The sequence below is a fragment of the Aethalodelphis obliquidens genome, unplaced genomic scaffold, assembly GCF_003676395.1.
Source record: "Aethalodelphis obliquidens isolate GAN/ISIS:26980383/991018 unplaced genomic scaffold, ASM367639v1 scaffold64, whole genome shotgun sequence".
Lineage (NCBI taxonomy): Eukaryota > Metazoa > Chordata > Mammalia > Artiodactyla > Delphinidae > Aethalodelphis > Aethalodelphis obliquidens.
Window position 1 is genome coordinate 4,122,206 of NW_020838008.1, and position 23,978 is coordinate 4,146,183.

The following is a 23,978-nucleotide window of genomic DNA, read 5'->3' on the forward strand; positions in this document are numbered from 1 at the left end:
TATAGTGGTGCTGAATTCTTTTAGCTTTTGCATGTCTGTAAAGCTTTAGGTTTCCCCATCAAATCTGAACAAGAGCCTTGCTGGGTAGAGTTTGGTTGTAGGTTTTTCCCTTTCATCACTTTAAATATATCAATCCTGCCACTCTCTCTCTTCTGGCCTGCAGAGTTTATGCTGAGAAATCAGCCGATAAAATACCCACCCCCTGCATAAGGTTAGTTGTTGCTTTTCCCTCATTGCTTTCTATATTTTCTCTTTAATTTCTGTCAATTTGATTACTATGTGTTTTGGCATATTCCTCCTTGGGTTAATCCTGTATGGGTTACTCTGTGCTTCCTGGAGTTGGATGACTGTTTCCTTTCCCATGTTAGGGGCCATTTCAGCTATTATCTCTTCAAATATTTTCTTAGGCCCTTTCTCCTGGACCCCCTCAAATCGAATGTTGGTGCTTCTGACATTGTCCTAGTGGTCTCTTAAACTGTCCTCATTTCTTTGCATTCTTTTTTCTTCATTCTGTTCCATGGCATTGATTTCTGCCACTCTGTTTTCCAGCTTACTTACTTATATGTTCTTCTGCCTCATTTATTCTGCGATTGATTCCTTCTAGTGTATTTTTCATTTAGTTATTGTATTCTTCAACTCTGGTTGCTCTTTATATTTTCTAACTCTTTGTTAAAAACTTCTTGTAACTTCTCACTCTGTGCATCCATTCTTTTCCTGAGTTATTAGATCATCTTTATGATCATTACTCTGAACTCGTTCTTAGATAGATAGATGGCCTATCTATCTCCATGTCACTTAGTTGTTGTTCTGGGTTTTTATCTTGTTCCTTCATCTGGAGCATATTCCTCTTCTGTCTCATTTTGTCTAAATTTTTATATATGTGGAAAGTTAGTTATATTTCTCGACCTTGGAGAAGTGGCCCTCTGTAGGGGATGTCCTATGTGTCCCAGCAGTACACTCCCCTCTCATCACCTAAGCACCAGGGACCAGCTGGTCCCAGGGTAGGTTCTGACCAGTGTGTGCAGACTCAGTTCCACAGGCTGTGGGATTGTAGTTTTCTTGCTTCTGGTGTCTGCCTCCTGGTGGGTGAGGCTGGTCTAGAGACCTGTGCAGGCTTTCCAGTGGGAGGTGCCAGCACCTGCCCACTGGTCAGTGGAGCTATGTCTTGGCCCTCTGGTGGGCAGGGCCATGTCTAAGGGTGTGTCTAGAGGTGGCTGAGGAAATCTTTAGGGAGCCTGTCTCTTGATAGGTGGGGCTGTGTTCCTGCCCTATTCATTGTTTGGCCTAAGATGGCCCAGCACTAGAGCCTACAGGCTGTTGGGTAGGGCCAGGTCTTGGTGCGGATGAACCAAGCAAGATGTCAGCCTGCAGATGAGTACTCCTGGATATGTTCACCACCAGCCTTTATGTCCCAGAGAAAGCCACCACCCCCTCTCCACAAAACCAGCAGGTAGATGTGGCCCAGGCTTCTGTGAAGTCACTGCTTTTGCCCTGGGTCCCAGTGCACATGAGACCTTCTCTGTGCCCTGTAAGAGTGGAGTCTCTGTTTCTTCCAGTCCTGTGGAGCTCCTACAATCAATCAAACCGTGCTGGCCTGCAAAGCCAAATGTTCTGGGGGGTTCCTCCTTCTGATGCCAGACCCCCATGCCTGGGAGGCTGACATGGGGCTGAGAACTCTCACTCCCATGGGAGAACGTCTGCAGTATAATTATTCTCCAGTTTGTGGGTTGCCCACTGTGGGGTATGGGGTTTGATTATATTGCAAGTGCACTTTTCTTACAATCTCACTGTGGTTTCTTCTTTGTCTTTGGATGTAGAATATCTTTTTTGGTAGGTTCCAGTCTTTTTTTATCGATGGTTGTTCATCAGTTGTGATTTCTGATGGAAGGAGGTGAGGTCAAGGTCCTTTTCCTTAAGAGCCAGGCCACCTCCACAGGTGTTGAAAGAGGGCAGTGAGCTGGAGTGCTGCAACACGGCCCAGGTTAGAAGCAGGCAGCATGGGGTGACTGCTGTTCCACTGTGAAGCACGTGGTCAGGGTCTGGCCTTCTCTCCAGAGCAGCAGGTACAGGTCTCAGAAGGTCTTTTTAAATTTCTTGAAGAAAATCCATTCTGTTTTGCCTAGTGGCTGTACCAATTTATAGTCCCACCAAGGGTATACAAGGTTTCCCTTCCTCTGTGCATCCTTACTGATGCTTGCTATCTCTTCTCTTTTCAGTGACAGCTATTCTGAAAGGCATGAGGTGACATCTCATTTTGATTTGTGTTTCCCTAATTACTGATGTTGAGCACACTTCTGTGTCCCTGTTGGCCATTTGAATATCTTTTGTCTATTTCAGCTCCTTTGCCCCATTTTTAAACTGTATTATTTGTTCTTTGCTATTGAGTTGTATGTCTCTTATATATTTATTTTGGATATTAACCCCTTATCAGATATGTTTTGCAAATATTCTCTCCAAGTCCATTGGTTGTCTGTCTTTTCATTTTGTTGGTTGGTTGTTTCTTTTTCTGTGTAGAACCCTTTTAATGTGATGTAGTCCCATTTGGTGCTTGTGCTTTAGATGTCATATCCAAAAATCATTGCCAAGATACAGGCGAAATTCTTTGAAAAATGGTGACATAGGAGATCCCAGCTTCCCTATCCTGACACAAAGATTGAGCAATGATTAGACAGCTCCATGAGACCTCTACACTCCACTTACTTATGAAGTTTTAGCAATACCATGGAAAAAAATGCTAAAAATAATCACATGAAGAAAGACAGCTTAATTTTGCCTGTATCATCACGTCCCCTAAGCAAGCCAGCATTGTTCAGCAATGCTGAACTTCCCAACTAGTAAGAGTTCCTCTCACCAGAAAAAGAAAAGTGGGGTGAGCAACTAGCTTTCTAGCCTCTCCCAGCACCATGTGAAGGTCCCGCTTTGGTACCACCTACCCAGAATGTTTGGTACCGCCTACCCAGAATGGCATGAATAGCTAGCTAGGAAAAAGGAAGAAAAGCAGAAGCTATTATCAGCAAACATAGTGGGAGCAATTGCAGTTCACAGAGACTTGGCTCTAAAGACAAATTCAGCACCTTCTGCCACTGAGGAAGTCACCAGCAGCCTGCACAGATCTCACCAGGTACCCCAAAGGTATTTATGTTCACTAATATGCACCTCACATCCTCCCTGAGCATTATGCACCCAGACCCACACTGGTAGCCTTCTAAGCTCTCTGCAGCTGCAGATATGTAAGCTGCCTGTATCCCTCACCAGCCCAGGTTCCTGCAGCTGCACAATGATTGATAGTGTGCCTGGGCTCAGCCATCCAGCTGTGCACCTGCATGCCATCAGCCTGATGCATATCATTGGCTTCCACTGCAGCATACCTGGAAGGTATTTATTATGAAGCCCTGGGTGAACATCCTGACAGCCAGGGACCCCATAGCTACTTATTAGCTACTTATGGGTAGGGATCAAGTCCTGATTTCTACTATTGGCTGGCAATGTCATATAAACTTATAGAGAACCCCTCCAGCTTTGCTCCAGGATGTCCCCAGCCTAACTCTCATCATTGGTTCTTACTACCCAGGGGAAAGAGTATGTGGCCACAGAAGAGTACACTGGCATCCTGTACTCCCACAGCTGCTTGCAGGTCTGGATCAGACTCTGCCTTCTGTCAATGGCCAGCAACACTGTGCCTACTTATAGCTAGCCCTTCAAGCTATGGTCCTGCATGATCCCCAGTGCAGTATGACTACCTAGGGATGGAGTATAAATCCATAGGAGAGCACACTAATACCCAGGTTTTCTGCAGATGCAAAGGAGCCCATAGACGGCCCTTGTTCTTACTTACGGGAGCCAGGGCAGTGTCTACATGTGACCACTGCCACTGCATACGTGCCTGCCCTGGTCCCTAGCTACTGGTCCTGGAGGTGACACTTAGAAGCCCAACAGCCCTTACAGGCACTGTAGTCCCCCTGTGGTGCTCACCAAGAAGTATAACCCTATCAATGCTGTGAACCACAGTGGCCTAAACTGAAGAAACATTAAAACCCCCTTCAGACAGTGCCCCACACTTGTCATCCTGTACCACTTGAGTCATGATCACAGCACAATCCAGTTGTGCTCCCCCTCTACCAGTGAAAGGCTTCCTTTAACAAAACTCATCCATGAAGCCTGGAAGACGTGACTGCTCTTTCAAATGCAGATACCTACAGAAGGTTCTAGGGATCACAAAGAATCAGGGAAACATGTCTCCACCAAGGGAATACAGTAAAACTCCAGTAACTGGCCCCAAAGAAACAGATATCCAGAAATTGGCCAACAAATAATTCAAACTAATTGTTCTACAGATGCTTAGAGGGATATAAGGACACAGAAAAACACTTTAAAGATATTAGGGAAACAATATAAGAACAAAATTAGAAGCTCAACAACGAGGTATTAAACAGAAAAGAACCAAACAGAAATTTTGGACATGAAGAATACAATGACTGAACTGAAGAATTCAATAGATAGCTTAGACTTCAACAAGCAGGAAAGAGAATCAGTAAGCTAGAAAACAAATCAATTGAAATGATACAATTCCAAGAGCAAAAAGAATGAAAAGGAATAAAGAAAGCCTAAAGGGGTTATGAGAGACCACCAAAAGAAATAATGCATGCATTATTGGAGTCCCAAAGAGAGAAAGAATTGGAAAGTTTATCTAAAGAAATAATGGCTGAGAATTCCCAAATATGGGGAGAAATTTGAACATCCAATTTCATGAAACTCATAGGTCACCTCAAAATTTCACTCCAAAATGTTTTTCCTCCAAGACACATAATAATAAAATTGTCTAAAACCAAAAAATGATTTTTAAAGCAGCAATAGAAAAAATATTTGCTCATGTAAGGGAACCCTCATAAAGCTCTGAGATTTTTCAGCAGACACCTATTAGACCAGGAGAGAATGGGATGATATATTTAACGTGCTAAAAGAAAGAAACTGCCAACAAAGAATACCCAGAAAAGTTGTTCCTCAGAATTGAAGATGAGATAAAATCTTTCCATAATAAACAAAAGCTGAGGGAATTCACCATCACTAAGGCTGAATTATAAGAAAGCTAACAGGAGTTCCTCAAGCTGAAACAAAAGGACGCTAATGGGCAAATTAAAAACATACAATGCACTGGTAAAAGTAAGCATATAGCCACGTTCATAATACCCTAATACTGTAACACAGTGATCTGTTAACTACTTAACTCTAGAATAAAATGAAAGAAACAGATTATTAAAACATAGCTATAGCTTCAGTATTCATTAATTAATACACAATATTGTTTTACAAATGTAAAAGGGGAGAGTAAAAAGATAGAATTTTTGTATTCAAAATTAAATTGTGTTCAGCATATGACAGACCAATATATCTATATGATGTTTTATGTAAATCTCATGGGAACCACAAATCTACAATAGATACACAAAGGTAAAGAGAAAGAAATCCAAGTATACAACTATATAGAAAATCATCTAGTTCCAAAGGCAGGCAGCAAGAAAGGAAGAAAAGAAAAATGGAACCACAAATCAAACAGAAAACAATAAGATGACATTAGTAAGTCCTTACCCATTAAATATGGTTCAGAACCCAGTTCCTTCTGAGAAAGAAAAATGGAACTGCAAATCAAACAGAAAACAATAAGATGCGATTAGTAAGTCCTTACTTATTAAAATGGTTCTGAACCCATTTCCAATATGAGTGTGGGGGGTTTTCTCCCCATACCACCAAGCGATGCTTGCAACACTATCTGGGTGTCCTAAAATTTAACTTAATTCTGACACTATCTACCCAGATACAGCATCAGATACCATAATTTAAGGCTTCAGTCCCACAAGATTCTAAGTGTTCCACTGTCCCCAAATCTCCAAATGTTCACCAACCCTGAAGCTCTATGACCCCAGTCCTTTTGGGGTTTTATGGAGGCTTTATTGATTAAATCATTGGATAAAGATTCAACCTCCAGCCCCTCTCCCCTCCCTGAAAATCAGGGTGTGGGACTGAAAGTTCCAACTCTCTTAACCCTGGCAACCAGCCCCCATCCTTAGGTGTTTTCCAGAACTCACCTCATTGATATAAACCCAGTTGTGGCAGAAGAGGCTTCTTATGAATAACAAAACACCCATTTCTCCTTTATGGTTCTGAAGTGATCTCAGAAACCTAGGACAAAAGACCAAATATTATTACAAAAGACGCTCCCATTACAAGCATACCTCAGAGATATTGAAGGTTCAGTTCAGGACCACTGCAATAAAGTGAATATTGCAATAAAGCAGTCACACAAATTTTTTGGTTTCCCAGTGCATATGAAAGTTATGTTTACACTAGCCTGTTTATTAAGTGTGCAATAGCACTGTGTCTAAAAAAAACAATGTACATACTTTAATTAAAACATACTTTGTTGATAAACCATACTTTGTTGATAAACAGTGTTAACCATCATCTGAGACTTCAGTGAATTGTAATATTCGCTGGTGCAGGATTTGAAATATTGGGAGAATTACCCAAATATGTGACACAGAGACACGAAGTGAGCAAATACTGTTGAAAAAAATGGTGCCAATAGATTTGCTTGACACGGGGTTGCCAAAACCCTTCAATTTGTAAAAAAGAAACAAAAAAAAAAAAACCACACAATAAAATGAAGCACAATCAACTGAGGTATGCCTGTACTCTTATCACAGGAAAGTCCAAGGGTTTTGTGAGCTGTGAGCCAAGAAAGGGGATGAAGGCCAAATATCACACCTATCAATAATTACTCTAAATGTTAATAAGTTAAATTTTCCAATCAAAAGGTATAGAGTGGCTGGATAGATAAAACAATAAGACCCAACTATATGTTGCCTACAAAAGCCTCACCTCATCCTTAAGGACAAATACATTCAAAGTGAAGGGATGGCAAAAGATATTCTATGTAAGTGGAAACCAAGAGAGAGCAGGAGTAGCTGTATTTATATCATACAAAACAGAATTTAAGCCAAAAAAATAGTAACAAGAGACAGATAATTATTATGTAATATAAGGGGTTCAATTCAACAAGAACATATAAAAATCATAAATATAAGTATACCCACTATCAGGGCACTTAAAAGTATTAAGCAAGTGCTAACAGATTTGAAAGGAGAAAGAGACAACACAATAAAATAGGGGACTTCAATAGTGCACTTTCAAAACTGAATAGATCATCCAGACAGAAAATCAGTAAGGAATGTTGGACTTAAGTCCATCTGGTCTAATGCATAATTTAACAGATATATACAGACATTCCATCCAACATCAGCAGAATGCACATTCTTCTCAAGTGTACATGAAAAATTCTCCAGGATAGGTCACAAAATAAGTCTTCACTAATTTAACAAGATAAAATCATACCAAGTATCTTTTCGGTAAAAATTGTATGAAACTAGAAATCAATAACAAGAGGGAAGCTGTAAAGTTCACAAATATGTGGAGAATAATCAACATACCACTGAATAACCAATGAGTCAAAGAAGAAATCAAGAGGGAAATAAAAAATTTTGAAACAAATTAAAATGGAAGCACAACATATCAAAACTTATGGGATGCTGCAAATCTGTATTAATATATAACAATAAACACCTACATTACTAAACAAGAAATTTCTCAAATAAAACCCTAACTTTATGCATTAAGGAACTAGAAAAAGAACAAACTAAGCCCGAAGTTAGCAGAAGAAAGGAAATAACAAAGATTGGAGCAGAAATAAATGTAATAGAGACCAGAAAAACAGTAGTAAAGATTTAATGAACCTAAGAGCTGGGTTTTTTTTAAAGATAAACTACGTGGACATTTAGCTAGACTAACTCAGAAAAATGGAGAGAAGGCTCAAATAAATAAAATCAGAAATGAAGAGGAGACATTACAATTGATACCACAGAAATACAAAGGATCGTGAGAGTATCGTGAACAATTATATTTAAACAAACTGGATAACCTAGAAGAAGTTGATAAACTCCTAGAAACATAAAATCTACCGAGATTGAATTGTAAAGAAATAGAGAAGAACCTAAAAAGAACAATATTGACTAAATATATTAAATAAGTTAATCAAAAACTCCCCAAACAGAAAAACTAGAACCAGATGGTTTCATTGGTGAATTCTACCAGAATTAAAAAAGAATTAATGTCAATTATTCTTCAACTCTTCCAAAAAATATTGTAGAGGGAACACTCCCAAACTCATTTTACAAGGCCAGCATTACCCTGGTACCTGATACCAATGTCATATAAGATATTACAAGAAAATTACAGACCAATAGTCCTGATGAATAAATATGGATGCAAAATTTCTCACTGAAATATTAGCACACCGAATTCAACACCAAATTAAAAGGATCATTCACCATGACCAAGCTGGATTTATCTCTGGGATTCAGGGTTAGTTCAACACACACAAATCAATAAATGTGATTCACCACATTAAAAGAATGGAAAGTCATATGATCATCTCAAGAGATGCAAAAAAGCACTTGACAAAGTGCATCATTTCATGATAAGAAATGCTCAACACATTGAGTATAGAAGGTACATACAACAAAATAACCTCAAAAATATAGAGCCATATATGACACAACCACAGCCACCTCATCCTCAATGGTGAAAGGTTGAAAGCTTTTCCTCTAAGATCAGGACAAGACAAGGGCGCCCACTCACAGCAGTCCTATTCAGCATAGTACTATAAATCCTAGCCAGAACAATCATGTAAGAAAAAGATATAAAAGGAATAGAAGTAAAATTGTCTTTGCAGATGATATGATCTTATATATAGAAAATCCTGTTGGTCATTTGTATGTCTATTCAGTTCTGCTGCCCATTTTTTAATAGGTTGTAGGGGGGTTTTTGCTGTTGAGTTCTTCATACTTTAGATATTAACCCCTTATCAGATATATGATGTGCAAATATCTTCTCCCATTCCATAGGTTGTATTTTCATTTTGTTGACTGTTCCTTTTGCTCTGTAAAACTTATTTGATTTAGTGTCACTTATGCATTTGTTGCTTTTGTTGTTTATGCTTTTGCTGTCATTCATATCAAGGGGATTGCTGTTGAGACCAGTGTCAAGGAGATTTTGCCCTATGTTTATTTCTAGGAGTTTTATGATTTCACTTCTTAAATATGTTTAAGTCTTTAATCCATTTGGAGTTAACTTTTGTGAGTGATGTAAGATAGGGCTCTAGTTTCATTACTTTGCATATGAATATCCAGTTTTCCCAGCACTATTTATTGAAGAAACTGTCTTTCCTCTCTTGAGTGTTCTTGACCTCCTTGTCAACTATTAGTTGATATGTATGCATGGATTTATTTCTGAGCTCTCAATTCTGTTCCATTAGTCTATGTGCCTGTCTTTTATGCCAGTACTATACTGTTTTGATTACTATAGATTTATAATATAGTTTGAAGTCAGGAAGTATAATGCCTCCAGTTTTGTTCTTCTCAGGATTGCTCTGGCTATTCCAAGTCTTTCCCAGGTGTTCCTATGACTTCATAAAAATTTTAGAATTGATTTTTTCTACTTCTGTAAAAATTGCTGTTGGAATATTGACAGGGATTGTATTGAATCTATAGCTGGCTTTGGCTACTACAGACATTTTAATGATATTCATTCTTCTGATCCATGAACATGTAATATCTTTCCATTTATTTGTGTCATCTTCAATTTCTTTCATCACTGTCTTATAATTTTCAGTGTAGAGATCTTTCATCACCTTGGTTAGATTTACTACTAAGTATTTTATTGGTTTTGATGCTGTTGTAAATGAGATTCATTTCTTTACTTTTTATATATTTTGCTGTTAGTGTATAGAAATATTATTTAAATCATTGAGGTTGCTGGGAAAGAGAGGAATTTAACCACTAATTATCTTGTATTTCACCAATCCACTGATTATTTACCACTTGCCATAATGATTATTCTGAGAAGAAGCCATTAAAATTATACCTGTATGCTCAACTTTACAAATGTTTCCATGCCAATTTTAGTTAGGTGGAAATTGCTTTGGATTTTAACACTTATTCCCAGTGGATGTTTGTAATTATTTTGCATGTAAATTTGGTACAAGGAGGTAAATGAAGTAAATTCTATCCAGAGGAACAAGACACTGGAGTAGAAGAAATATTTCCCAAATGGATTTGGACTAATAAATGTCAGGAGTGAGTATCAGGAGTAAAAAGGTGCAGCCAAATAGATACCAAATACTCCCTTTCATTTTTATCTTTTTTCCTTCCTTCCTTCTTTTCTTCTACCTTTCCGTATCTTTTTGCCGCCCTCCTTTTCAGATAACATTAGAAGTAGCGTGTTTATTGAAGTAGCACAGGTTTCAAATTCTTCACTTAACTTCCTGACAACAACAAATATAGGAAGATGGGGCCAGTCATATTATTGTTAGAAAGAGAGTAACACAGTTTTCAGTGAAAGCGAAGATATTTGTGACACCAATCTCTAAAACAATTTTGCTTTGTGGGCCTTCATAAAAGAAAAACTGAAGAATATCATGAACAGTTTCCTGAATAACATTCTATGGCTAATACAGTAATGGGTTTTGCATGGCTGCTTCTTACAGTGCCCTTGGATAAAAGCCACATTTTAATATTAAACTGCAATTTAGGAAACATGGTTCTTTCAGTAGGCCAAGTATAAGTTATAATAGTGGACTGCCTTGAAAGAGTATAGATCACAGAAAACACTAACTGACAATGGATGAACCATATATTTCAAATATTTCCTATAAATAGAATATCTCTAAACTAAATGTGTCATAAGAGCAGACAGGTGCATTCTGTGACAAGGCCTGGAGTGCTTATACTTGGACTTACAAAAAGCAAAGTCATGATAGTGAACAAATTGAGAGGTTGATATACTTTTGTAACAATTAAGAAGTCTAGCCAGCATTTTGCCTTAGTTGGAGGCTTAATCACATAATGCCTTGTGACATCTGGCATATAATTGCTTTATTCTGTTATTTAATTTTTCATATGTGAGTATCAAAGGCACAATGAGAAGAAAACTTCCTGGAGGGCACATGCCAAAAATGTTATATATTAAACTCACTCCCAGTTTCTTAGTATTATATAATGTTTGATAAATGATACATGATTAAACCAAAGAAAGAAGCTCCATCCTAGGCAATTAGCTAGGATCACTAGACATAAAAGAATGTTGGCTTATTGGTGCCAAACCTCATAATTTTAAAGTAGTTGTGACATACACATTATAGCTGTTATGGACTCTAAGCGATTCAGAAAATGAAAATGGCCACAGTTACAATTGGCCAAGAGTCCTAAAGACGGGTCAGGGGCTGTACCCCTCATATCACTCTGCCCAAGCTATTGTGCTATCACAACACATTCCAGAAATTAAACCTATAGCTGCCTTTTGTGTCCATTTGGTTTACAAGTTCAAAGAAATGGAAAAAAAAAAAAAAAAAGAAAGTGTGAACATAGCTAGACTCTCACCCACAAAAAGAGAGCTAAGTTTTTATCCCTATAAGAGTTGATAGACAATCTTAATCTATGTATTTGTTCTAGCCTGGTGTTCATTCCATAACCCAAGCATATGCACATATACTATGAAAATAAACGAAGACCAACCAAATTTCAGGCCAAGGGAAAGGTCAACTGTCCAAGATCAGTTGTAAATAGGGACTTAGTTGAGATCTAAGTATAGATTTCTGGATATGAAAGAATAATTAATCCAAAGGCACAAAACAGAATCTCAGCACTGAAATAAGAGAGTACAAGAGAGAAAAAGAAAATTATCCAGCTCGTCTTGAAAGGAGGTATCATAATATGATGTGGGATAGCAAAGATGAAATCTTAGTTTATTAGGATTGGTAATAGAATGGAACCAAGTGGTAAATATGCCTGAGGTATTTTACTGAAAATACAAAGAGGGATCCTTTCCTCTGGCTCTTGACATCAAATAAGGGATGGATGGTGAACACTTCATGGATGTTCATAAAGAGGCTGCTGTCTAAATGCTTTCAGACATAGTCAAACATAAAGAAGATCTTCCTATGCATAAGCTACATGAGGAATTTTAGGGAATAGGGTGCATAGATCATACAGGTATATACAGACAATGAGATGAACAGCAGCAGACTTAAATTAGTGTTTGCAAGCCCTGCAATAAAGCTAAATAAAGGGTCATAGCATTGCTTTATTTGACTTACATATTCAGATTACTACTCAGTGCTTTTGTTGTTGCTATTTAGCAGGTGTTTTATTTATTTGTGTGTTTTTCTCTAATAGCTACATATGTATGTGGAAGGAGCAATCTAATCTCAATCAATCGATCAATCTCTCAATTTATCACTCCACTAAAGGGGAAAGAGAGAGGTAAAGTTATGAAGATGAATCAACATATTCTTAATATTCTTACTGTTATCCAAGGTTGTAGAATATTGTAGAACTTTTTAGATCAGATGGCTGAAGAGCAGAGTGAACAATGAGATGTGGAAGCTTTGATGAAAGATGTAAGGGACTGAACAAGAGGACTGTGTTTGTGTGTATTTTAAGTACAACGTGCAAGTTTAAAAATATGTCCCACTTTAATGGGACATAAAGTGTTTAATTTCAATCCATCCAATGAAGACACTTATTTTTCTCAATGTTAAACCATAAGAGCTATTTTTTAAAATGAGGCTGCTTGGCTGGGGATAATCTTGGTCCAGTCCCTTATCTCTGGGCAAGTTTTCATTAAGACCTTTCTGGTCTTAAATAAAAGATGTCTGCCCTATAAACAGATAAAATCAATGAATGCTTTGTGATATATAGTCACAAAGAACATCTTTGTATATATTACTTGGTTTTTCTATCTTGAAAAATCGAGCAAAAATCAGAATACTAATCACAGTCATCTGATTTAAAGTACTACACAAGAAGTAAAATTTTATGACATGCCTCAGAAATGTCCTCATGGGAAAATCTAGAAATTTTATTACATTCATTTTTCTTTGCTGAAATTTAGTCAGCAGAATGGTCAGTATGACTAGTGCATTGATTCTGCTTGTTCTAACATAATGGCAACAAGTGTTACTGACACAAGGAGAAGTTAGTAAGAATGGAACTGCCCAAATATCTTACTTTAGACAGTGGATTCATCAGTAAAAATGATGACATTCTATAGTGTAAAGAATATGAATTTGCAATCAGAAATACTGGGTTTAAACTCTGTTTCTGACACTAACTAGCTTAGTGATGTTGGTCAAGTCAACTGAACCCTTTTGCTCACCTCGTAAAATGTTATGGTTAATCTAACACAATCAGATTTCTTTTCCACTCTTAATATTGAAATTGTAGGGCTTTTATTAAAATTAGACATTTAAATTGTAAAATGTTTTGTTCTAATTCTGTGAAAAATGCTATTGGTAATTTGACACGGATTGCATTGAATGTGTAGATTACTTTGGGTAGTATAGTCATTTTGACAATATTGATTCTTTGAATTCAAGAATGTGGTATATCTCACTATCTGTGTGTGTCATCTTTGATTTCTAAAATAGCCAAAGCAATCCTGAACTAGAAAAACAGCTGGACAATCAGATTCCCTGACTTCAGACTATATTACAAAGCTACAGTAATCAAAACAGTATGGTACTGGCACAAAAACAGAAATATAGATCAATGGAACAGGTTAGAAAGTCAGGAGATAAAACTATGCACCTGTGGTCACCTAATCTATGACAAAGGAGGGAAGGATATACAATGGAGAAAAGACAGTCTCTTCACTAAGTGGTGCTGCAGTAAGTGGTGCTGGGAAAACTGGACAGCTACATGTAAAAGAATGAAATTAGAACACTCCCTAACACCATACACAAAAATAAACTCAAAATGGATTAAAGACCTAGATGTAAAACTGGATTCTATAAAACTCCTAGAGGAAAACATAGAACACTCTCTGACATAAACCACAGCAAGATCTTTTTTGATCCACCTCCTAGAGTAATGAAAATAAAAACAAAAGTAAACAAATGGTACTTACTTAAACTTAAAACCTTTTTTTGCACAGTAAAGGAAACCATAAACAAAATGAAAAGACAACCTACAGAATGGAGAAAATATTTGCAAATGAAGCAACTGACAAGGAATTAATCTTCAAAATATACAAACTACTCATGCAGCTCAATATCAAAAAAACAAACAACCTAATTAAAAAATGGGTGAAAGATCTAAATAGACATTTCTCCAAAGAAGACATACAGATGGCCAAGAGGCACATGAAAAGGAGCTCAGCATCACTAATTATTAGAGAATGCAAATCAAAACTATAATGAGGTATCACCTAATACCAGTCAGAATGGCCATCATCAAAAAATCTACAAACAATAAATGCTGGAGAGGGTGTGGAGAAAAGGGAACCCCCCCTATACTGTTGGTGGGAATGTAAATTGGTACAGCCACTATAGAGAACAGTATGGAGGTTCCTTAAAAACCTAAAAAGTGAGCTACCATATGATCCAGCAATCCCACTCCTGGGCATATATCCAGAGAAAACCAGAATTCAGAAAGACACATGTACCCCAGTGTTCACCGCAGCACTATTTACCATAGTCAGGACATTGAAGCAACCTAAATGTCTATCAATGGAGCAATGGATAATGAAGATGTGGTACATATATACAATGGAATATTACTCAGCCATAAAAAAAGAATGAAATAATGCCATTTGCAGTGACATGGATGGACTTAGAGATTGTCATACCAAGTGAAGTCAGACAGAGAAATACAAATATCATATGTTATCACTTATATGTGGAATCTAAAATAAATGGTACAAATGAAACTGTTTACAAAACAGAAATAGAGTCACAGATGTAGAAAACAAACTTATAGTTACCAAGGGGGAAAGGGGGAGGGCAGGGATAACCTAGGAGATTGGGATTGACATATTCACACTACTATATATAGAATAGATAACTAATAAGAACATACTGTACATTACAGGGAACTCTACTCAATACTCTGTAATGACCTACATGGGAACAGAATCTAAAAAAGAGTGGATATATGTATATGTATAACTGATTCACTTTGCTGTACAGGAGAAACTAACAAAACATTGTAAATCAACTATACTCCAATAAAAATTAATTTAAAAAATTAGACATTAAAAACCAAAATTGCTCCAAAAGAGGGCTGAACTGAGTTGAACATTCAAATGAGTCATATTAAAAGGCACTACCACCTCGTGAGTTCAAACATGTTACAGATTTTTCATCACACAACTACTGCAAGAGTAAAAGGCAATAAACAATTGGTAAGTTCCTAATCTGTATCAAGAACTTGGTAAAAACTCTTATTTTCATTCTTATAAATTCTATATGACAATCAAATGAGAGCACTGTCAATATCCACATATCAAGTATAGGAAAACTGAGGAACAGAGTGTTTAAATAATTTTCTGTCATATAAATATTTATGAAGAATATAATAGTGATACAACTTATTCTTTTATGAATATTGCAATAGTACCAAAAACTACTAAGTTTCCATAATCTGCCCTAAGGGACCAACCCAGCCTTGGTGGATTTTACCTCTACTTTGTCAGTTTTACATTCCTATATTTCTACGGACTCTCCATCTCTCCTCTTCCTATACCTTTCTATATTTTGTGACTTGAATTCTTATGGTCTCCACAAGGAAAATTCAAGTTATTCCCACCAAGATAACTACAACATATAACAAAATTCAGGTTAAGCATTTAGCCAATTAAGTTATTTTTGTTTCAGCAGACTAAATCATGTTGCTAAGTATCTTGCATATGATAGTCATTTAATAATTTTTTTTTGTATAACTGGAGGAATAAATATGACAGGATGCAGTTATAGACCTCATTGGTACACTTCATTATTCTTTAACCACACTGAAACCAGAATTCAACTCTAATATTTATCATTTAAATCTGTGTCTATAATAAATAATTAAGAGTGCTAGAGGACAGAACACTTCTGTAGTTCAGCTAGGTTACACAGGCTACTGATCAAAAATAAAGCTGTTTCTAAAATAAAGCAGCCAAACCCACATTCCTATAATTGGAAGATTTTTCTTTTTAAATAAATTATCTAGATAACTGTCTCAGCATTATTCTTTTCTTTCTTTGTAAAAATGCAAAGTAAATGTAAGTCTGACTCACTACTCCTATTTTCAGTTAATCTGCATGATACTTCTACACATTATTCTTCCTAAGTAATTTTCACCTTAAAATACTACCTATTTGTTACTATTATTTAGGAAGTTGTGTTGTGTAATTATAGCATTGCATTGGAAAGAAAGTCTACAAAGCTTAGTTCATAAAATATTCTTTACAATGACACAAAATATTTCTATCTAATTTTTTTGAATTTTTAAAAATGTTCATCATTTTCTGAAATTTCACTAGTATCTCATTTTTTTCAATAAATTTCACTGATTTGGCATAATTCTGACCTCAGAGAGTAAGTACAAGATTACATTATAAATAAAAGATCATGACAATAAAGGGTTGTGTTAACTACTTTAGTATAAATATTAAAGAACAGAAGTATTATATACAGCTATAGCTGCAATAATTTGTTAAGGAATGCACAGTATTAAATGTTGTAAATTGTGACACCAGAAATATAAAAGGGCAGGGAAGTAAAAGAGAGGAGTAGATTCATACAAGATAAAGAGAAGGGAATCAAAGCCTACTACTACAGAAAATCATCAATTCAGAAAGGAAGGCATCAAGAGAGAATAAAAGAAACAGTGAGCTAACTTCCAGCCAGAAAACAAATAATAAAATGGCAGTAGTAAGTCCTTACCAATTAATAATTACTCTAAATGTAAATAGATTGAATTATCTAATCAAAATATATAGAGTGGCTAGGTAGATTAAAAAACCATGAACCAACTATATGCAGACTCAGATAAGTTTTAAGAATACATGTTGGCTCAAAGTGAAGAGATGGAATAAAGATACACATGAGAAAGTAGAAACCAAAATATAAAAAGGGGTAGCTATATTTACATCAGGAAAAAATGGACTTTAAGCCTAAAAAAGGAAACAGGAGACAAGAAAGGTCATTATATAATGATAAAGAGGTTAGTTTATCAAGAAGATACAACAATCATAAAAATATGCACCCAATATTGAAGCACCTAATTATATTAGGCAAAAGATAAAAGATCTGAAGGGAGAAGCAGACAATAAAATAACAGTAGGAAACTTCAATTATCTACTTTCAAGAGTGAATAGAGCAAACAGACAAGAAATCAACAAGGTAAAATTTGACTTGAATCATACTTTAGATCAAATCAACCTAACACACAAACAGAAAACATTCCACTTGACAGCAGCAGAATACACATTCTTTGAAGTGCACACCGAACATTCTCTGGGATAGAGCATATGACAGGTCACAAAACAGATCTACACAAATTTAAGTAGATTGAAATCATACCATGTATCTTTTCCAACCATGATGGTACGAAACGAGAAATCATTAACAGGAGGAAAGCTGGAAAATTCACGAATAAGTAAAATTTAAACAACATAGTCCTGAACAATCATTGACTCAAAAGGGGGAAATCAAAAATATGAAATAAAAAATGGAAGCATAACATACCAAAACCTATGGAATGCTGCAAAAACAGTTCTAAGAGAAAAGCTTACAGTGATAAACAATTACATTAGGAAAAAAGAAATCTCGAGCAACCTAACTTTATACCTCAAGTAACTAAAGAAAAAAAATCAACAAACTAAACCCATAGCTAGTAGAAGGAAGAAAATAACAAAAATCAGAAAAAAAAAAAAAACAAAAAAAAAAAAAAAAAAAAAACAAACCAATAGAAAAGATCAGTGAAACTAAGAAGTGGTATTTTGAAAAGATAAAGTTGACAAACTTTTAGCTAGACTAAGAAAAAAGAGAAGATGCAAAAGTTAAAATCAGAAATAAGAGAAGACATTATAACTGATACCACAGAAATACACAGACTACAATGAACAACTATATACCAATAAATTGGATAACTTAGAAAAATTGATAAATTCCTAGAAAAATACAACCTATTAAAACTGAACTATGACAAAATAGAAAATCTGAACAAACCAATAAGGAGTAAAGAGATTGAAACAGTAATCAAAACCTCCCAATGCAGAAAAGTTCAGGACAAGATGGTTTCACTGGTGAATTCTACCCCTTTAAGAAAAATTATTGTTAGCCCTTCTTAAAATCTTCCAAGATTTGAATACTTCCAAACTCATTTTATGAGGCCAACATTACCCTAATACAAAAGCCAAATAAGGAAACTCAAGAAAGGAGAACTACAGACCAATATCAGTGATCCCTGATGAATACAGATGCAAAAATCTCAACAAACTATTAGATACCAAATTCAATAGCACATCAAATGCATAATATACCATAAACAAGTGGGATATATCCCTGGAATGCAAGGATGGTTCAACATATAAAATCAACTAATGTGATAGACCATATTAATAGAATTTTTAAAATCATATGATCAGGCTTCCCTGGTGGCGCAGTGGTTGAGAGTCCGCCTGCCGATGCAGGGGACACAGGTTCGTGCCCCCGTCTGGGAAGATCCCACACGCCGCAGAACAGCTGGGCCCGTGAGCCATGGCCGCTGAGCCTGCGCGTCCGGAGCCTGTGCTCCGCAACGGGAGAGGCCACAACAGTGAGAGGCCCGCATACCGCAAAAAATATATATATATATCATATGATCATATCAAAAGATGACAAAACACATTTGACAAAATACAAAATCATTTCATGATAAGAATGCTCAACATATTGGTTATAGAAGGAACATACCCCAAGACAATAAAGGACAAACCCACAGCCAACATCATACTGAACAGTGAAAGGTTAAAAACTTTTCCTTTAACATCTGGAATATGACAAGGGTGCCCACTCTTACTACACCTACTTAACATAGTACTGGAAGTCTTAGCTACAGGAATCAGGCAAGAAAATGAAATAAGAAGCCTCCAAATAGTAAAGGAAGAGTAAAATTGTCTTTGTTTGCTGATGATATGATCTTATCTGTGGAAAATCCTAATGACTCCACAAAAAACTTGCTAGAATAAATTAACAAATTCAGTAAAGTTGAAGAATAAAAAATCAACAAATCAATCACGATCCTATACAGCAACAACAAATCATTCAAAATAGAAATAAAGAAAACTACCCCATTCACAATAGCATCAAAAAGAGTAAAGTATTTGGGAATAAATTTAACCAAGGAGGTAAAAATCTATATGATGAAACCTACAAGACTTTGATGAAACAAATTGAAGAAGACACAAATGGAAAGATATTATGTGTTCATGAATGAGAGGAATTAATATGATTAAAATGTCTGTAGTATCCAAAGCCATCTATAGATTCCATGTAATCCTTTTCAAAATTGCAATGCCACTTTTCACAGAAATATAAAAATTTAACCTAAAGTGTGTATGGAAACACAGAAGACTCCAAATATCCCAAGCAATGCTGAGAAAAAGACTGAAGTTGGAGGCATCACACTTTCTCTTTTCAAACTATACTACAATGCCATGGTAATCAACACAGTATGGCACTGGCATAAAAATACACACATACACGAAGAGAACAAAATAGAGAGCCCAGAAATAAACCCTCACATATATTGTCAACTAATATTTGACAAGGAAACCAAGAATACTTAACAGAGAAAATATAATAATTTCCATTAATGATTGGAAAACTGGATAACCACATGAAGAAGAATGAAAGTGGACCCTTACCTTACACCATACACAAAAATCAATTCAAAATGGATTAAAGACAAACATAAGAACTTAAACCCTAAATCTCCTGGAAGAAAACATAGAAGAAAATACCTTTTACATTGGTCTTAGCAATGATTTTTTTGGATATAACATCAAAAGTACAAACAATAACAACAAAAATAAATAAATGGGGCTACATCAAACTGAACTCTGCACAGCAAAATAAACAATCATCAAAATGAAAAGGTAACCTACAGAATGGGAGAAAATATTTACAAATCATATCTCTGATAAAGGGTTAATATCCAAAACATATAAAGAACTCATACAATTCAATAGCAAAAAAACCAAAAAAACACCCAAAAGATCCAATTATAAATGTCCAGAGTAACTAAATAGGCATTTTTCCAAAGAATATGTATTCTTTGACCAACAGGTACATGGTTGGTCAAATGACCAACAGGTACATGGAAATGTGCTCAAAATACGAATCATCAGGGAATGCAAATCAAAACCACAATGAAACATCATCTCACAGGTATGGCTATCACAAAAAAGATAAGAGACAGGTATTGGTGAGGATGTGGGGTATGTGGAGAAAAAGAATCCCTTGTGCACTATTAGTGGGAACGTTAACTGGTACATTCATTATGGAAAAGAGTATCAAGTTTTCTCAAGAAGTCAAAAATAGAACTACCATACGATCCAGCAACTCTAATTCTAGTGATAATCTATAGTTAACAGAATCATTATCTCGAAGAGATATCTGTACTCCTATGTTCACGGCAGTATTATTATTCAATAGGCAAGGTCTGAATACTACCTATGAGTCCATTGATGGATACATAAAGAAAACAAGGTGTGTGTGTGTGTGTGTATGTATGTATATATATATATATATATATATATACACACACACACACATACATATATGTGTATATATATACATATGTGTATATATATATATACACATACACACATACATATACACACGCAATGAAATATTATTTAGGCTTGTAAAACAAGGAAATCCTATTATTTATGAAAACATGGATGAATCTGGAAGGCATTATGCTAAATGAAACAAGCCAGACAGAGAAGGACAAATGCATGGTATAATTATATGTGAAATCTAAAAGAGCCAAACTCATAGAAACGGAGAGTATAGTGTTGGTTAGCAAGGGCTTCAAGGTGGGGGAAAGGGGAAGATATTGGTGAAGGGGTACAAACTTCCAAGTATAAGATGAATAAGTTCTGAGGCTTTAATGTACAGCATGGTGATTATAGTTAATTGTACTGTATTATATACTTGAAAGTTGCTAAGAGAATAGATCTTAAATATTCTCACCACACACAAAAAGAGGTAATTATGTGATGTGATGGAGGTGTTAGCTAATGCTATGGTGGTAATTATTTTGCAATATATAAAAGTATCAAATCAACACATACACCTTAAACTTACACAGGGTTATATGTCACTGATATATAAATAAAGCTTGGAAAAAACCTTGAACCAGAAATTATATATTATGGCATGCCCTCTGTAATATGCACTGAGTTCCTAAAGATCAAAGACTTTTCTTTCCTTGAAGAATCCCATATTATATTCAGGCCACCAGAATGGTAGCCAATTTTTAAATAACAAATTGAAGTGTGGGCAGTGTATTACAGTTCATGCAGGGATCTTGGATCTCATTGTTAGTTTGTAAATTACTTGTGCGTGACTTGGGCACAAACTAGTAGAGAATGATTTCATCAAGGTCTCCAAATGTCTGTTAACTTTGTAACCATCTTGAGTGGACTTATGTTAAATCATCAACATACCAGTAAATTACCCCTTTTGACGCCAAATAGCAAATGTTGAAGTATGGAAACAAGATTTTTTCTCTTCTTGAAGATACAGCCTAATATGTTCATTTCCCTAGTGTCTACATTAATGTAGCAATGATAAATTATGGTTTTAATTAGTGGGTGGTCATTGCTGTAAAATTCAAAAAGTCAGAGGAGTTGAATAAAGCAAGCCATTTTAGAAATCTTCACCGTGCAAGGTATATTTTACCTATATTTAAAATTAACTTACAATAGATTGTGGGTCCCCTTGCTATGGTATCCATGCTTAGACAGTTAGCAACCTATTAAAATGTCTTAATTCTGTATGTCTGACCCATTTTACCATGAAAAGTAGTGAGAAAGGATAAATAAATTTTAAAAGGTTTTCTAGTTAGGTTATTTTTAAAGTCATGCACCTTATGCAAGTTTGGGAAAATCTCACCCAGCTGGAATGTTCCAGGAAATAAATGCTCAGTTTAATACGCTTGTCTGGAAAAGAACATGCATTCATTAACTAAGTTAAAAAAAAAAAAAAAAACTAACCTTCAAAATTAACTGCAGAAAATCTTTCTAAAATATTAGTCACCAGCATTTGAAATATATTTTCATATTACTTGATAACTCTGTATGTTGACTTTCTTCAGATGCATCTTTCTCACCATTAGGTCTCATTCTAGAAAGACAGTTTCAGGCAGTTTAATAGACAAGAGTGAATGAACTTATGGTTAGCAGAGGGTAAGGATAGGGGTGGAGAGATAGTTAGGGAGTTTGGAATTGACAGGTACACACTGCTATATTTAAAATGGATAACCAACAAGGACCTACTGTATAGCACAGGGAACTCTGCTCAATATTATGTAACAACCTAACAGGGAAAAGAATTTGAAAAAGAATAGATACATGTATATGTATAACTGAATCACTTTGTTGTACACCTGAAACGAATACAACATTGTCAATCAACTATACTACAATATAAAATAAAAAGTCTAGGGGCTTCCCTGGTGGCACAGTGGTTGAGAGTCTGCCTGCCGATGCAGGGGACACGGGTTCGTGCCCCGGTCCGGGAGGATCCCACATGCCGCGGAGCGGCTGGGCCCGTGAGCCATGGCCGCTGAGCCTGCGCGTCCGGAGCCAGTGCTCCGCAACGGGAGAGGCCACAGCAGTGAGAGGCCCGCGTACCGCAAAAAATAAATAAATAAATAAATAAGTAAAAAAAATAAATAAAAAGTCTAGAAAAAAAGAGTGAATGAGCAAAAATTCGAGGTTCATCCCTAGAGGATGCCTAACATAACTTAAATTGCCTATAGTAGTATGCTTTTGCATGACTCCTGTTTTCCAAAGTGAACGAATATTTTTAATGTATACAAATTTTATAATCAATCATATCCCATATAATTTTCATATTTTTAATATATTTTAAGTATTCTATATCAGAAACAAATGTATAACATTTTCATAAATTTTCCATGATTTTTTGATCAAAATTGTACTTTTTTAGTTGATAATTATAGATTAATTTTATTTAAATAATTAGCTCTAGAGATAATCCTAAATATTATTTTCTAAAGAACTTTCAATTTTCAGATGAGAGCTAGAAATCAGCAATACGTCTCCTAACTGTAAGGTTAATACACTTTTCATAAAGCTTTATTGCATCTACTACCTTAACTTATTCAGAAATAATAACCTAAGAAGAATATTTGAGGCAAGGAATAAAAAGTGTTTTAAGTCATTTTTACTGTTTAGGTACACAGCATAAAATTAGAAAAATAAAGAAGTGTATAAAGACATACATACACAACAATTTCCCAGGATCCCACCCTCTAGCCATAACCACTCACAACTTCTTCGGAGTATTTCTTTCCACTGTTTTTCTCTTCATGTATATACATGTATGTACCTTCATAATGAAGATCATGTTGCATGTAAACCTGATTTTACTCAATATTAAATTAACTAAATATCAGAATTTCACTCAATTTTGTATCATATTTATTGCCTTATGATATGAACATTTCTTAAAAATGACTGCATTAATGGGTATATAATATTCTACATATAGATGTGTCATAATTCACTTAATTAGTTCAACAGTGATGAATATGTTTCAAATTTTTCTATTATATTTAATGACATATCATAGAACATAAATATAGTATTGCCTTTTTGATTAGGATACATTCATAATGATATATTTTAATAGAGATTTGAATTAAAATTATTTTAGAAGTATTAAAAGCTTCCATAGATCTTAAATGAGTTGCCATTAAGGAGGTGTAATTAATTATTTATATCAAAATTAAATATATATGTCTCAGAAGATAAATTATGTACATGATTATCTTTCTGGTAGTTTAGATAAAATGAAGGAAAATTTA

General features: G+C 35.4%; 1 long non-coding RNA gene across 1 annotated transcript in view; it reads right to left on the reverse strand.

The window, feature by feature from the left end:
- Positions 1 to 23,978, reverse strand: part of LOC113610626 (uncharacterized) — a 141,094-nt gene that overhangs the window by 11,739 nt on the left and 105,377 nt on the right. Inside the window, exons 2-3 of the long non-coding RNA XR_003429152.1 lie at positions 6,084 to 6,177; positions 5,587 to 5,636 (exon numbers count right to left, since the gene is read on the reverse strand). This is a non-coding gene — a long non-coding RNA (uncharacterized LOC113610626). The remainder of the gene's footprint in view (positions 1 to 5,586; positions 5,637 to 6,083; positions 6,178 to 23,978) is intronic.